This window comes from Gigantopelta aegis, chromosome 3, assembly GCF_016097555.1.
Source record: "Gigantopelta aegis isolate Gae_Host chromosome 3, Gae_host_genome, whole genome shotgun sequence".
NCBI lineage: Eukaryota > Metazoa > Mollusca > Gastropoda > Neomphalida > Peltospiridae > Gigantopelta > Gigantopelta aegis.
Window position 1 is genome coordinate 5,559,063 of NC_054701.1, and position 15,530 is coordinate 5,574,592.

General features: G+C 35.9%; 1 protein-coding gene across 4 annotated transcripts in view; it reads left to right on the top strand.

Annotated features, from left to right (window-relative positions):
* Positions 1 to 486: 486 nt before the first annotated feature.
* The window catches only part of LOC121367436, a 47,903-nt gene continuing 32,859 nt past the window's right edge, over positions 487 to 15,530 (top strand). Inside the window, exon 1 of one of the 4 annotated variants that reach the window (XM_041491606.1) lies at positions 487 to 865. The gene's annotated coding sequence lies outside the window, so the exon portion shown is untranslated. Of the gene's footprint in view, positions 866 to 11,767; positions 11,913 to 13,771; positions 13,894 to 15,530 lie in introns of those variants that run through there. The other 3 variants (XM_041491604.1, XM_041491605.1, XM_041491603.1) reach the window with 3 other exon arrangements.

Sequence of the window (15,530 nt, forward strand, 5' to 3'; positions counted from 1 at the left end):
ATCCAATTCACACTTATTTTAATTCTTAATAATGATTATAATGCTTTAAAACGTATACTGCAATATAATGCGCTTGTGAACTTAACGAACAGAAATTAATATTTCGATTCTGAAACAAAATTGTTGCAGACTGAAGAACTATACACAGAGTTATCGTATATACCGGGAACAATTTGAGTCGGGAATATGATAACGCGCACCTGTTACTAAGGCGCGCCCCCTATTGGATGAATCAAAAGTAATAAATGGTGACTCATCCTGTATAAGCTATTTGTAGTCAATATGGATTGAGTAATGATGTCAAATAAAGAAAGAGGGAAAGGAGGAAAGGAGGGAAGGAGAGAGAGAGAGGGAGGGAGAGAGAGAGAGAGAGAGAGAGAGAGAGAGAGAGAGAGAGAGAGAGAGAGAGAGAGAGAGAGGGGGGAGGGGAGGGAGGGAGAGAGGAAGAGATGAATGGAGGGAGAAAGAAATATATGAATGGCGGGGTTAAAAAAACACGAAAACAAACATTATTTAAAAAAAAAAATTACATTTTTTTTTTTTTTTTTTTAAACATTAAAAAAGGAAAAGAAAGCGATGTCATCGTTACATCTTATTTTAACAAACATTTACAATACGTCAAATATATAGTTCTATTTTTTGCCGCGGGTTAAAACTTGTATATAATTAAATCATGAATGATGTGAATTGTTTATAATTTAGCGTTTTTATCTTGTTTTTAGAAACACGATCTGTCTTGAAAGTGCTCTACGCGTGCGGTTGCCATATTTAGAATACCATGTGTTACATGGCGGCACGTGACCTGAGCGTCATCTCCTTGGAGAAGAACTGAATGTACCGTTATCCGTCAGATTGCTTGGTCAGTGTAAGTAAACGTCTTCATTCTTTACAATACCTAACACATTCTTTTCACTGGGGAACTTTTCGTAAAATATATCCTTTGTTTTATACATCCAAATTATATACAATTCAATTCTTAAAGGCGATTGTTGTTTAAAAACGACAGAAACGCTTAGTTTTCAGCGTCTTGTATCCGAATCGATGGCACGGGAAAAAATCAATAAAAGAGAAAAACAAATGCAGACTAAAAATGATGTGGAAATTTCCTTAAGAATAAGAACACAACTTAAGTTTCTCGAAAACATTAGGAAAGAAACATTCAAGTAGGCCTATAACTACAACAAAGAAGCAAATGCTCTGTAAAGGGGGTGGGCGCGTTTAATTGTTAGAAGTTGCTCGTATTCGATAATTAAAAGCGAAGATGCAGGTAGCTGGCAGGAATGGTGTCCTGTGTTCGGCCCCGCTCTGACGGTGGCATTAAGGTATTTTTGGAAGCCAGGCCAGTGATGATAAGAGGATGATATAAGTAGGAAACTGCGCTACTTGCCGCCGTCTTGGATGCGATGTTCAAACGTCTTGGTGATTTATAAGAACTGACGGAGCAGACGATCATTTTCCGTTCGCACGCGCATCACTAGAACTCCATTCTCGACTGACTGCACATGTGAGTTACTTGTAAGGTGAACTAAACGTATGAAACTATCGTGTTTGCTTTATTATTAAGTAGTATATAATATTAGTTTATGACATAGTGTGATATGAATTTTCAACATGCGTAGGTTTTGCAGACATGACCAGTTGGAAGACAATTATGATGGCATGGCGCCCTAAAACTATTTTCTTCCACAGTCGTAATGAGGCTACTTATAATGTGTGTGTGTGTGGTAAATACACAGCTACTAAGGAATACCCCACCTCATATTAACTCCATTTTATACAATAAGACAGTGATATATTAAGAGTTGATGGCATATCATTGATGGATGGATGGATGGTTGATAGATGGTTGATGGATGGATGGATGAATGACTGAACAAATGGATGGATAAATGGATCAGTAAACAAGTTGATGATTGAGTGTTGGATCAGTAGTTAACTGGATTGATGAGGGATGTTTGGGTTGATGAGTGAATGGATGGATGGATGGATGGATGGATGGATGAGAAATCTGAGGTGGATAGAGAGATAGATGGAAGTATTAATTGATGTATGTGCAATTGGCCAAGTGTTCAGCATCATACCAAAGCTTAAAATAAGTGAGATGGCAAGACAAACGAAGAATGGACACAATGCTATATACAGTGTTCTCCATATAAACGAAAAGGGCACTTCTTAACAACACTGATATTTTTAAAAAGGTTGTGGTGGTGGGAGAATTTCCACCCTCTCACTGTGATTGCAAGCTCTGTCTTAAAAATCTTCATATGTATTTCACTAATATAATGTACTAGTGGGAAATGGAAAGGACTATAAACAGATTCTGCAAAACCTGCCCCCTCCCATTGAACTTTAGCCAGTATTAATTCCTGATAACCTCTGTATGGCACCAGCAGGATGGCCAGTCTCGTTTGTTCAGGTAGGAATAATGACCTGACATTCTCACAGGTTAACAACTAGATAGATACACCAGTGTACTAACACAAACAGATGGACTGTTGTTTACCTGTAATTGTTCTGTCTAGTAACACACTGGTTGGGAACTGTTTTCTATACTTATTACTGGTGAATATTTAATTGTTCTGTCTGGGGACAGTAGTAACACACTGGTTGGGAACTGTTTTCTATACTTATTACTGGTGAATATTTAATTGTTCTGTCTGGGGGCGGTAGTAACACACTGGTTGGGAATTGTTTTCTATACTTATTACTGGTGAATATTGTTCTATCTGGGGGCGGTAGTAACACACTGGTTGGGAACTGTTCTCTATACTTATTACTGGTGAATATTTAATTGTTCTGTCTGGGGGCGGTAGTAACACACTGGTTGAGAACTGTTTTCTATACTTATTAGTATGAATATTAAATTTTTCTGTCTGTGGGCGGTAGTAACACACTGGTTGGGAACTGTTTTCTATACTTATTAGTTGTGATTAAAAGAAAGGAGTGTTTCTTTAAAAACAGATCATCACTGTTTAATTAACAGATGATAGATAAAGTCAAACATACAGTTGTGGGTTCATCCTGAATTGATCACCTGTTGGGGAGTGGAAGGAGGGTGGAAAATAGATCCTACATAATGATAAAAAAAATGGGTTTGAACTTGACAACAAACAATCTAATCTTTCTGTATTTTACACCTTTTCCAGGCGCGGATCCTAGATTTTTTAATAGATGGGGCCAAAAACCTGTTTTTGTTTTTGAAAATTTAATTTAAAGGTCCTTGAGAGGTGGATGGAATAAGTTTGCATTTTTTTTGTATTCTCTAATATATATTATTTGACCAAAAATAAAAGAGGGGCCAGGTCTGTTTTCATTATTTCCTCATAGACAACATAAACATGAAAAATTAATTTGTAACTACATGGAGGTTTTTGGAGGGATGGGGTTTTTTGGGGAAATTTTGGCTGATGCTTGTAATGTATTGATGATTATGAAGCTGAAACAGATAACTGCTATGGCTGTTTGGACTGTAAGCTGTTTGTGATATACTTATCATACAGACCACGTCTGTGTTACATACATACTCAGATCTGCTACAGGCTATCAGATGTGTAACGCTTAGTCATCCGGTAGTCAGCCAGTTGTGAATGAATTAACTAGTGTTTACTATTGGTATCCAACAATTTTATTTACTGGTGCATCTACCATTATATGATAGTATTCAATTAGTCAATCTGTTCCTCCATCCATCCATCCTTCCATCCATCCATCCTTCCATCCATCCATCCATCCCATATCATTCCATCCATCCTTCTATCGACCCATCCATCCATTCATCCATCCATCCATCCATCCCATATCATTCCATCCATCCATCTATTCACCACCCACCCACTCACACTCATCCATCTATCCATCCATCCATTTCACCCATCTCATCCATCCATCCATCCATCCCATATCAATCCATCCATCCATCTATCCATCCATCCACGCACCCACTCACATCCATCCATCCATTTCACACATCTATCAATCCCATCTCATCCATCTCATATCAATCCACCCATTCATAACCCATCCATCCATCCACCCATCCATCCATCCATCCATCCATCCATCCACCCATGCTGTTTGTATTAACTTCATTATTAATGTTTACTATTGATAGTCTTTTCTGTCCATCCAACAATCCATCCCTCCATCCCTCCATCCATCCCTCCATCCCTCCATCCCTCCATCCATCCATTCATCCATTCATCCATCCATCCCCCCATCCATCCATCCCCCCATCCATCCATCCATCCATCCATCCATCCATCCATCCATCCATCTATTGGTCCTTCCACCCAGCCACCCACCCATGCCACAGACATGTACCATAGTTGTTACTTTATATTTGACCAGTGATACTACATATTTTCCAATTACTGAATCTGATTGTGTTCTATTATCAATATTCTTAAGCTGATTATGCTGGTATTTGCTTTTTCTGTCTGACTAAGCGCTGGCAAATAAACATGATGAAATTAGCTGTGTCAGATAATCAATTTCTGCAGTAGTATGTGATATTACATGGGTATGGGCTACTCTTCTGTATTATATATACATGTATATAATAATTACGTGTTATTGATTTGTATACATTGTACATATATCTGCTGCATTCAGTAATGTGTTGATGTGGACCATTATTTTCAACCGACTAGCCTCAGTTTTCAGCCCTAGTAAGACTTCTGTTTGTTCCGTCTTGCTTTTTCTGGGGGGTTTTAAACATTATTTTACCTTAACATGCTTTAAATATATAGCATTTTATGGATAAATACATTTGGAATGATGAGTAGCCAAATTATTTCAAATGGTGTTTGGCCATTGAAAGAAATAATAAATTCATACATAGAAAATTATTTGAGACAAAAATCTGTATTGAGATACTAAAAGGCATTACAATGTCCAGAAAGGCATTGGTTAATGAGTTTTCATATTCAAAGCAAAAAATTGTATGGTATACAAATTGTCATTTTAACAATATAAAAATATTTTAAGGAACATACCAGAATACCAGTTATAACCTCTTGAAATATTAATAATGATATTTTTATACAATAACCCAGTTTTATGATAACATTGTTATACAATACATAATAAACAGTTATTTTGCAATCAGTAAAACTGATTATTTCATAGTGCATCTCCTATATATTATTTCATAATATTACATTGTGTCTGCCTGAGATTTATTTCATAGTATTACAATATATATCTCCTACATTATGGTTTCATAATATTACATTGTGTCTGCCTGGAGATTATTTCACAGTGTTACACTGTGTATCTCCTATATATTATTTCATAATATTACATTGTGTCTGCCTGGAGATTATTTCACATTGTTACATTGTGTATCTTCTATATATTATTTCATAATATTACATGTGTCTACTAGAGATTATTCTACAGTGTTACATTGTGTATCTCCTATATATTATTTCATAATATTACATTGTGTCTGCTAGAGATTATTTCACAGTTACATTGTGTATCTCTTATATATTATTTCATAATATTACATTATGTATGCCTGGAGATTATTTCACAGTGTTACACTGTGTATCTCCTATATATTATTTCATAATATTACATTGTGTCTGCTAGAGATTATTTCACAGTGTTACATTGTGTATCTCCCACATGTAACACATTGCCATGCTTGTCTGAAACCTGAACCATTTCCCTGCACATGGAATCAGTCACCAGGGATTTACTATGGTCGGCATAGCTGTCTATATGCGGTGGCTTTGTTGTGGAAATCAAGCCAATTCCTGCAGAATCAATAAAATATTCTCAATAGAACATTACATTTGTGTTGCACACTTTATTCAGGTGCTGTTAGTGTTAATATCTTTCTATTTCATATGATGTGCCATGAACTTTACCAGGGCTGTATCTGGGGTAAAAGAACTGGGGGTGGGTGGGAGGGTGACCCAAGGTGCAGTATGAAAATATTAGGGTGTCACATATACTACCAGAGTTAATCGTACTACCAGAGTTAATAATTATTTTAATAATTAGATTTTTGTATTGTATTGTACCTTTCCCCCCACAGTTCTTTACACTGTGGTTTTACATAATTATAATATATACCTTTTGTTTTTGGTGTAAATAATCTAATTCATTTGCTTTGTTTTTGGTGTAAGTAATCTAATTCATTTGCTTTGTTTTTGGTGTAAGTAATCTAATTCATTTGCTTTGTTTTTGGTGTAAGTAATCTTATTCATGTGCTAACCTTTGTTTGACACCCAATAGCCGATATGTATTTTTGTGCTGGAGTATCATTAAATATTCATTCATTATTTTGATTTATATTACATTACTTTGATTTAAAATCCCATGATACTGAAAACAGCAACCAGAAAGTGTAAAAACTGATAATCGGCCCATGATAACAATAATAAACATCACTGAATATTTTTAATGTAGCAATGTCCTATAAACAGGGACATTATTGTCATATTTGTTGTAACCTTGTACCCCTCACCCTGGTGGAACAATGGCTTGTTTGGTGTCACAGACAGTGCATGATGATGTATGAATTCACTCAGAATGGGAGTTGTGATGACAGATGTAACATCTGTGTTTTGTTTTATTAACATCACCGATCTCTATCCATAAATTACTTTGTCAGATAAGCAGTTGTTCCTTTTTGCTCTCATTTAGTTTGTTAAGTGTAAAGGTTGCAGTACACTAAACTGGATGTTTCTGTTAAATAACCACCTTTTTTTTTGTAAAGGACAGATCCATCAGTATGCATTGTATTCTTGGGGGTTTCTTCATGCTTAGTACCATGTAAGTGACTCGTTTTTCTAGTGATCATGCTGTTTTATGCTAAATATACAGAGGTGGAAATTGGCTGCAATTCCTGTCGGATATTTGGTCTAGCAAGCTGCAAGTGCCAGTGGTGATGTTGTCTGGAAAACAATTATCGGGATGGCAGTATTTTGACTACTGATGTAGTACTTGTTTCAAAATTCACAATAAATATTTCTGACCCATCCCAGTTTAGTGCCATCCTATAATATTATTGCTATGAGCTCCTATGGTATTAAATAATTTTAGAGATTAAGGTGGCATCCAGAGAGACTGTAAAGCTAGGATTCTATGTACACAGTTGCGGTCAGCCTACGCGGTTTGTCTGTGTAACAGGCTAGTACAGTGTGCTCTTTGTCCGATTCCATATACAGTGAAACCTCTCTAAACCGGACCCTGAGCAAACCAGAATCCAGTCAAAACCGGCCACGTTTCACGGTCCCATATTAAAAGCGACCCTGCAAACACCGGATCCTGTCCAAATTTAGATCTCCAGTGTGATATAGTTTAGACAGCTTTCACTGTGTATATATAAATGTGTTTTTATTTAACAACCTCATATCCCAAAATAACAACCTCGGGTGTAATCTTGTGGTTGTATATATACTCAACCAAATAAATTAAGGGCCAGTAGATATTTCGAAATTTTTTGTTGTAATATGATACAAACTTTATTTGTTTTTATTGTTATAAAAACATACAAATTTGGAGCTTTTATTCTCTGTTGAGACTGCTAGTTGTATGGCAAATTGACATTGAAAAAGTAAAAAAAATAGTGACTGACAATGATTTGAAACAGAACAACTCTTCAAACAATAACACTTTTCCGTTCAGGAAATTACTGTCAATAGCGTGTGTGACCTCACGTGCTTGAATTACTGCTCGGCATCACCTTGGGAAGCTTTGTACCAAATTTCAAAACTCGGCTTGAGGAATTTGGTGCCATTCTTCTTACAAGGAGTCTGCAAGTTCTTGAAGTGTATTTTTTGTAGTCGCTTAGAAATTCTTTGTTGAAGAATGTCCCAAGCATGCTCTATTGGGTTGAGGTCAGGTGAGTAAGCTGGCCAATCCATACATTGAATTGTTTCCCTGTTGAGATAGTCATTCACCAATCTTGCTCGATGAGGTGTGGCATTATCGTCCATTAACAGGAACCCATCTCCAATAGCACCAGCATACGGTCGAACAATTGGATCAAGGATCTCATTTCGGTATCTCATAGCAGTCAAACTTCCATTTGGAATGACGTATAGGTCTGTAGCTGAAGACAGATGGTTTCATTTTGCCCATCAACGTGATTTGTCGGTCCTGAGAAGCTGTAGTTTTCTTTGGACAACCAGTTTGCAGTCGTCTTTTGACAGTTCCAATGTTTTGGAACTTATTCCATAATCTACCGATTACACTGTGACTAACGCCAAACCAATTTCCAACCTGACATTGGGATGAACCAGCTTGCAATAAACCAATGGCTCTAGCAGTATCTTCGGTTGTTTGGTGACGACGTTGTGGCATTGTTCCGATTTAAACAGCAAAAAACAGCAAGCAAAAGGATGTGGGTCATACGGGATTGCCATAAAATGAAATTAACAACAGCCGAATTTGCAACATGTGTTGGGATATTCACGAACTAACTGCCCTGTGCACGATTTTTGTGTGCACCATGAGTTGCAATTTACTCACGCACTGTTTAGAAATCATATCTGGTCAACACTTGTTGAAATAATATAATATGAACAAAACTCTGTCCAAAATATCTACTGGCCCTTAATTTATTTTGTTGAGTATATATATAAAAGAGTAAAGGTAGGACACAATTCGAAATAAGAATTTACAAAGTTCATTTATTTTTAAAATCATCAAATTTCATATATATAAACAAATTTCAGATCTAATAGGCATTGATTAAAGAATGTGTTGAGGTGCTGATTAGGATTCTTTTGTTATTCATTATAAAATACAATGACCTCTGCCTTTGCCTTCAACATACTAGGAAGCTGATTGTATTTCAGTGGTAGAGGACTCACCTGAGGTGCGAGTGGTCAAAGGATCAATTCTTCTTGGTGGATCCATTGGATTACCATTAGCATAGCTAGGATTTTATATTGTGGGGGTCGTGGTGCACCCACACTGTTTATGAGCTGCGTTATGGGGCGACAAACAAATTATATAAAAGGTTGTGGTGGAAAAAGCGAGTTATAACTGGGGGTAGAATGGCCCCTTTGCCTCGCTCATGACACCAGTGTGAGTTACTTGGAGAAGGTGGGATGTAGCTCAATGGTAGATCATGTACCTGAGGTCAGTTCTTCTTGGTGAATCCCTTGGATTTTTTCCCATTCCAACCAGTGTCCTGATGGACATGCTGTGTGTTTTTCTGTATATAAGTAGGGGCAGGATGTAGTCCATTGGTAAAGTGCTTGCCTATTTGGCTATTTCACATTCCAGCCAGTGCAACATGTTTGGGATGGTGTATATAAAAGATCCTTGCTACTAATGGAAAAATGTAGTGGGTTTCCTCTCTAAGACTGTATGTCAGAATTACCAAATTTTGTACATCCAGTAGCTGATGATTAATAAATCAATGTGCTCTAGTGGAGTCATTAGACAAAACTGTTGTAAGAATATACATACCAGGTACGTGTAAAAGATCATTTACTGCTATTTGTTAGGAGTAGCCTGTGTTGGCAGTAAGATTTTCTTTCACTGTCTGGACCAAGTGCTGCAAAAATCATATTTGGACACCAAAATTTAGCAATAACTTGGGTGCCTTTAAAAAACCAAAACATTTCCTATCGAATCGTATTCTTTTTTGCCTGCTGATAGTCATGAAACAAAGGTTAAGCTGTACTAATTAGAGATAATGTTTATATGCATTGGTCAGTGGTCTGAACAGTAAAAAAAATATTTTATGGTGATCGCTTCTCTAAATTTATTGAAGAATCGATTCATGTGAAAGGCCATTAAGCATTTACCACATGCTTGACATACACAAATCAATAGCTGTATAGATGCAGCATGCATGCGACATTGATTGCAGGGAACACCGGAACATTAAGTCATGTCGTAAGAGAGACATTGTTATTTACTTAAACCAGTCACTGGAATGACATATGATAATTGTGACAGGTAATGAACATTAGAAATAAACTTTGCCTGGATATTTGTAAGTGCTTTTACAGGTCTGCAAAACAGAGGGATGCAGTGACCATAGCTCCCTCTCCGTACTTTTCTCCCTTATTATGCTCGGAATGCTAAAATACCAGAACTGAACACATAAAATAAAAAAAATTCTCATAGAATTGTACCTTAAATTTCCGTCCCTCAGGCTAATGGACTGGTAGTGCCCGCCTCCCCCCCCCCCCCCCCTCAAATATACTCTGTGGGCCCTACTTTAAGCAGAAAAAAACTTTGATAGAATATTTGTAATAATGTTAGTGCTTTAATCAGAGTGTATAATTAAAAAAAATACCCCCACTTTTGATTGGATATTTGTGACAACGTAAGTGCTTTAATCAGTCCATATAGAGTATAAATAGATAACAAAAATAAACATGTAAATTTATCACAAAATATGGCAAAGGTTGTAGCAGAATGATGTTTAAATAGAGGGACTGACAAGCAGGTGGAAATGTGATCATACCTGAACCAGACTTAAAAGTTAGAGAAACCAACCTCATACATAGTAGCAAACATTTAACTCACCTCAGGTAATAATAACCCCCTCCCCAAAGAATACAGTTTATTAGAAAGATCTGCTCTTTGTCCTGAAAAAACCCGCGTTGGTACTGCAATTGTTACTACCCTCTACCTGACCTCATCCCAACTTGTACGTCTTTGTGCTCATATCAGTGGTAGAGTGCTTGCCTAAGATACAGTGGGTTGCAGGATAGATTGACCTTGATGGACTTAATCGATGGTCCATGACTGTATATCAAAAGCTAAGGCAGCAACCTTTCTCGTGATCAAGTGTTAAAATAACTGCTTATCATTAATCAAACATTCTCATCCTTTTTGGCAGTCGGAAATAGCTCAGTAGTAAAGTGCTTATCTAATGTTCGGTTGGTTTGGGATCGATCCCCCTCGGTGTGCACATTGGGTAATTTCTCTTTCTAACCAGTGCACCGTGACTGGTGTAACAAAGACCATATTATGTATTCTGTCTGTAAGATGATGCATATAAAAGATCCCTTGCTGCTAATCAGTAGCCCATTAAGTGGCATCTTTGAGTTTCCTCTCTAATTATCTGTGTAGTCCTTAACCATATGTCTGATGCCATATAACCATAAATAAAATGAGTTGAGTGTGTCATTAAATAAAACCTTTTTTTTCTCTTCCTTTTTTTTTTACCCATGAAGCATAAATGTATTTTTTAACCCTTGTGCAAAAAGAGTGGCACCAGGAAATTTCCTCTCTAATTATGTCTGTTGTCCTTTATATGACCGACGCCATATAACCATGATTAAAATGTGTTGAGTGCATCATTAAATAAAACATTTCAGGTTTTTTCACCCATGGAGCATAGATGTTTTTTTAACCCTTGTGCAAAAAGAGTTGTCCATTAAGTGGCGCCAGTGAGTTTCCTCTCCAATTATCTCTGTGGTCCTTAACCATATGTCCGACACCATATAACCTTAATTAAAATGTGTTGAGTGCATTGTTAAATAAAACATTTCTTTTTTCTCTCTTTTTTTTTAACCCATGCAGTTTTGATTTTGTTTTACCCTTGTGCGACTGATGGAGAACATTGTGAAACGTACAATCAATAGATGTGTATTTCCTGTGAGGACTGTGTTCCAGGGGCATTCCCGAACATTAATTTGTGTCATAAGAGATATACCACTATTTACTTCATGTCGGACGGAGCCTAATGGAATCAATAAACTCTGTGCACAGCTGGAGGAGAAATATACAGGCCATGTGATGAGATGAATACTCGAGAATACACAGTTAGATATATGACAATATAGAAAGTGTGATCGGCTGAAAACACAAGGCATACTGACCAGTATAAATAAATAAAGTTTTAATTTTGTTGATGAGGCCTGTTACCATTCATTTCCTATACCTGATGACAATATTGTTTTGAAATAAGACATTGGGGTATTCAGGTAAGTAGTAATTAATGTTAGCTACTTAGTGTTGATTCAGTGGGGGAGTCGGTTGTAAATGCTTGGAAGGGAGGGTGTCATTTGTACATACTTGGGGTAAATGATTGAGATGTTAAGTTGTAAAATATCGGGGTGTTAATTGTTACTGCTTGGCGTGACTATTGCACATGCTTGGTGTGTCAGTTCCAAATGCTTGGTGTGTCAATTCCAAATGTTTGGTGTGTCAGTTGCAAATGCTTGGGGTGTCAGTTGCAAATCTTTGGGGTGTCAGTTGCAAATCTTTGGGGTGTCAGTTGCAAATGCTTGATGTGTCAGTTGCAAATGCTTGATGTGTCAGTTGCAAATGTTTGGTGTGTCAGTTGCAAATGCTTAGGGGTCAGTTGCAAATGGTGTTACAGTTAATTCTGTGACATTTGAAACCATGTTTGTTTGTGTCATTTTGAAATTATGATGGGAATAAAGAACTCCAACCACTCTTAGGATATATTGCCCTGCTTCCCATTATAGAATTGTCTTCCCAACACACACATACCTCTTTGTTATTAATCAGAAACAAAGTAAAAAGCAACAACCCAAAACATCCATTGACTAAAACCATATTTAGAGACTACATCACTATATTTCAATGTTTTGACAGCATCACATCACCTTCATCGGGGGAACATAATTTTCTCTCTCGATAATGTAATGTCAATCTTCTCTTAGGAATAGCTGTTTAATATTTTCTTATAGAGCATAAATTTAGAAATATTAAGTATTACTCTGATTGTGGGGATCAGATACAGGCATGTTCTACATCCCCACTAACAACTAGTTAATTGTTAAACAGCTTTTACTTTTTTTAATTTAATTCCTGTACAACAGGTGTGCAAAACGTAACATTTCCTTTAAAATCATATACGGTAGGACTTTAATGCAATATATATGCTTTACTTAACTAACCGTGTAATTATTGAGATTAAATATTGCATTACGCTTGCATGTAGAAAATAGCTTACACAATGTTCCTATTGTTAATACTGTAGTAATAATTATACATGTTTTTTTTGTGCACAATTTTCCTGCTTCTCTGATTACCAAGATATGAAATGTTGAGATTGTATCTACAGTAGTAACCTTCACCATGGCTACTGGTTCATGTAGAGAGGTTTCTCTAACTTAATCACACTTTTCTCAGGGGGTCAGTAACGAATTTTTTAAATCAAAACTTATTCATTGTTAAAAAACAATTAGGGGTACTTTAAAATATATATTATGACAAATTTGCTACAAATTACACTGATGTTCAGTTACACCAAACATTTAATTTGCCTAACCACCTCTGAAGAGAAAAATTGTTTTAGAACACACTACCACATATATTAATAGGTCCACTTTGACAAAATTAATACAATCTTGATCTTGGTGATAAAGGGTCACTTTGTCCAAAAAATTCACCCCTACACAACAACAAAAAATTGCAGCTTAATTACTTCACTCACCAATAAACAATTAGGCAAACAGGTACACATCACTTACAATTTGTATTATTTTGTGTGACGTGTATTACATACAGCAAATAAAAAGTGAGTTTTCTGGTAATTATGCTGTGGTTTGGTGTGTGGACTATCAGCAGTATCACACGATGGTGTAATATATCGCACATGACAAGAATCAATAATAAGGTGCTAACACGGTGTAATTAAGGTACAGTTATTATTACAAACAGTAATATAATTATTGTTGACAACCTGTTGATTGAAACACACAGGTGTATGCAGTTCATACAGCATCAGCTAAGGATTTGATTGGTTCCAGTCCTAACACATTATTTAATTTAAGGTTATGCACACACAAAAACCTGCACATGTTATTATTGATAGTTTCATAATACTATGGACTGCTCTCATCATTTGAATGCAGGACAGGTCTGTAAGTGAAAGTATAAAGCAGGCTGTACTATCTAGTTAATTTTGCTCGGATATACTTGTAAAACGAACAGGTAAATGGTTTTTAAAATATAATTAAAGGTAATTATTTTGTGGACAGTTGCTATTGTTGTTAGTTGTTACTGTAATGATCTTATTAGGTAATCCTAACAGTTGTCAAAGATAAATATATCGGAGCTTGATGTTGAAACATATTTTATTGATTTTGAAGTGAAAGGGCTAGAAACTGTACTAGGCCATTCCATTTGTACTAATACCAAGTACAAGGAAGGAAGGAAATGTTTTATTTAACAACGTACTCAACACATATTTTTTTATGGTTATATGGCGTCAGACATATTATGGTGAAGGAAATGTTTTATTTAACAATGTACTCAACACATATTTTTTATGGTTATATGGCGTCAGACATATTATGGTGAAGGAAATGTTTTATTTAACAATGTACTCAACACATATTTTTTATGGTTATATGGCGTCAGACATATTATGGTGAAGGAAATGTTTTATTTAACAATGTACTCAACACATATTTTTTATGGTTATATGGCGTCAGACATATTATGGTGAAGGAAATGTTTTATTTAACAATGTACTCAACACATATTTTTTATGGTTATATGGCGTCAGACATATTATGGTGAAGGAAATGTTTTATTTAACAATGTACTCAACACATATTTTTTTATGGTTATATGGCGTCAGACATATTATGGTGAAGGAAATGTTTTATTTAACAATGTACTCAACACATATTTTTTATGGTTATATGGCGTCAGACATATTATGGTGAAGGAAATGTTTTATTTAACAATGTACTCAACACATATTTTTTTATGGTTATATGGCGTCAGACATATTATGGTGAAGGAAATGTTTTATTTAACAACGTACTCAACACATTTTATTCATGGTTATATGGCGTCAGACATATTATGGTGAAGGAAATCTGCTGTCGCCACTTCATGGACTACTCATTTCGATTAGCAGCAATGGATCTTTTATAGCACCATCCCACAGATAGGATAGTACATACCACAGCCTTTGTTACACCAGTTGTGGAGCACTGGCTGGAATGAGAAATAGCCCAATGGGGACACTGACGGGGATCGATCCTAAACCCACCACGCATCAAGCCAGCGCTTTACCACTGGCTGATAACAAGTACAATACAATGATACATTAAGCTATTTGCTGTCTAACTTATAAAAGGAAATGAACATTTTGTATAGCAAGGTTGTACATCAAATATCTCACTTGTAATTGTTAAAGCTATACAAGTTACTGTGTTCAGAATTTACAGAAAATGTAGAGTTAATAAGGATGATAGCCAGAGGCTGTGTTCCATATGTAAAACTGTGAATTCAATAACACTATAAATAGCAACTATTCATCCAGAAAACCTATTTGTTGTGCATGATTTTCTGTTACTGATATTAAACTTTGTATCTATTTATGTCTGTATATACTATAGAGACATTAATTTTGAGGTCATGATGCATGAGTATATATATTTATTTGTTACATGTATACAATCCTCTGATGTTATCGGTTGGTAGCCTTGAGGGAAATTTATAAAGATCTGTTTTGTTCTGTGAAACCAGATTTATGCTGAAAAACCAGATTTATGCTGAAAAACCAGATTTATGCTCAAAACCAGATTTATGCTGAAAGCAAGATTTATGTTAAA